The sequence below is a fragment of the Myotis davidii genome, unplaced genomic scaffold, assembly GCF_000327345.1.
Source record: "Myotis davidii unplaced genomic scaffold, ASM32734v1 scaffold638, whole genome shotgun sequence".
Lineage (NCBI taxonomy): Eukaryota > Metazoa > Chordata > Mammalia > Chiroptera > Vespertilionidae > Myotis > Myotis davidii.
This window is the reverse complement of record NW_006289391.1, coordinates 709,182-711,523: the sequence shown is the minus strand read 5'-3', so window position 1 is coordinate 711,523 and position 2,342 is coordinate 709,182. Positions and strand designations below refer to the sequence as shown.

The following is a 2,342-nucleotide window of genomic DNA, read 5'->3' as shown; positions in this document are numbered from 1 at the left end:
GAGCGTCGCCCGATTCGCTAGAAGGCCCCCTGCAGCGCCGCGCCCCCTGGTGTTGGGAGGAACCCGGAGGGCTGCAGCAGGACCTGGGAAGGAGGAGGCGGGACCAATGGGGACGAGGGTGGGGCCTGTGGGAGGGGGCGGGGCATGGAAAAAATCGGTGTAGTCTGGATTTAGAAAATGCTTTAAACCTGTAATGAAGCTAGCTTTACTGTGATCATTATGTGCCAGTGACTATTTCAAGTGCTTCACTCCTACAACAGCCCTATTAAGTAGGTACTGTTATTCCCATTTCACATGGGAAAAACTAAGCACACAAATTTACCCAAGGTGACAGGCTATCCTATGTAATAAAAGGCTAACATGCAAATCGACTGAAGACTGGTCGCTATGGCATGCACTGACCACCAGGGGGCAAATGCTCAATGCAGGAGCTGCCCTCTGGTGATCAGTGCACTCCCACAGGGGGAGCCCTGCTCAGCCAGAAGCTGGGCTCATAGCTGGTGAGTGCAGCAACAGTGGTGGGAACCTCTCCTGCCTCTGTGGCAGCGCTAAGGATGTCTGACTGTTGGCTTAGGCCCGCTCCCTGCAGTCGGACATCCCCTGAGGGCGCCCGGACTGTGAGAGGGTGCAAGCCAGGCTGAGGAAACCCCCTGAGTGCACGAATGTCATGCACCAAGCCTCTAGTATAAGGGATAAAACCTGAATCTGAGCCTAGGCAATCAGGCTCCAGAACCCAGAAAGACCTTTGGTCTATGACCTCTGAGCAATCTGTAGGTTTACAGTGGACTTGCCTTGCCAACCTATGTCTCTTTCAAGTCTCCCAATAATTGATCCATTTTACATACACAAGAATGGAGGCTCCAAGAGCATAGTGAGCTGCCCAAAGGCCAGAGCTTTCCTGACTCCCGAGGGCCCAAAACCATGGTTTCTGGCATGTTCTAACAAGAGCCTGGGGGAGGGGGGGTGTCTTTAGGCTCCCAGAGAGCTCCACTGGTCAGCTTTCGCTTTGAGTCCTGACTTTGCACCTTACACCCTATGTTACCTTGGGCTAGCCTGGCCCCTTTCTGGGCCCGTCTTCCCATCTCAGGAGGGTGTAGATGGGGCCCTAGGGTCTCAGAGGCCCTACTAGCTCTGACCATGGAGGAACAGTCAGCTATAAACCAAGGGAGAACATGACCAGCATCAGACACACCAAGGGGGCAGAGTCTGCCCCTTTTACCACGTGTGACCTTGGGCAAGCCGCTTAACCATCAGAACGTCAGTGCCCTCAGCAGTCGTATGGGACAATGTTACCCACCCCCAAAGGAGGTCGTGGAGGTTAAATAAGTGTAGCCACCAGTTCACGGTGGAACTTGACTTAGGTCTCTAAGTTGGTTGGCCATCGGTGACTTTGATGAGACCAAGGTGCCTGAAGGGGAAGGTAGCTTAGAGATGGAATTTGAGGAAGTGTGGACAACTCTCTTAGAAATTTGTGATGATGGAGGCTAGGGGACAAAGAGGGTACTGAGGGTCTTCTAAAAGATTGGCTGAAATTGGCCACTCCCTCTCCTTTCTCTCACCCTCTCCCTTCCAGGGAGGAGGGGAATACATAATGGAATCCTACCTCTCCTGGAATAACTCAGGGGAAAATCATTAAAAGGTAACATAAGCTCCTATGGTGAAATCAAATGCTACTGGCGGACGGGTAACACGGTCCACTGGCCTGAGGGGGTGTCCTGCTGACTCAAGCAGAAGGACTCTTGGATGCGATTTTAAATTGGACACCCACAAACCCACACCCCCAGTTCATGTCCTTGGACTATTTGCAGGTCGGTAGTTAAGGAAACGTTTCTACAGTTAAAGAAAAGGCAGCTGACCCCGATGCAGGAGGAGCACAACCCTACACAGTGAATGATTGAGAGGACTGCCTTCCCTCACTTTCTCCGTGTGACCTGACCACTCAGCATCATCGACACTGATGACCACTCCTGGGTTCTTGAAACCACACACACTCCTGATATGGTCACACGGGGTTTCCCTTTCACCTCCCAGGTGGCCCCTGCTCCAGTGCGTTTTCAGGTTCTTCCTCTCCCCCCTACATTAACAGTCCCCCAGGGCTCAATCCAGGGTCCTCTTTCTTCTGACCCCAGGCACACTCCCTAGGCCAGGGGTGGGCAACCCCTGGCACACGTGCCAAACATGGCACGCCAGTAACTTTTGCTGTCACGTGAAACCCTCTCTTATAATCTTCCATTTACAATTGTGAATCTTTGTTTTCAGGATGAATTTTGTTAAGTCTCATAATAGGAGTAGCCTGTGGAATGAAAGTAGTAGCTCATGCATATCTCTGAAGGTCACCAGCC

General features: G+C 52.1%; 1 protein-coding gene across 1 annotated transcript in view; it reads right to left on the bottom strand.

The window, feature by feature from the left end:
• NCBP3 (nuclear cap binding subunit 3) overlaps positions 1–2,342 on the bottom strand; it is a 29,730-nt gene that overhangs the window by 27,020 nt on the left and 368 nt on the right. The gene's annotated exons all lie outside the window — the stretch shown is intronic.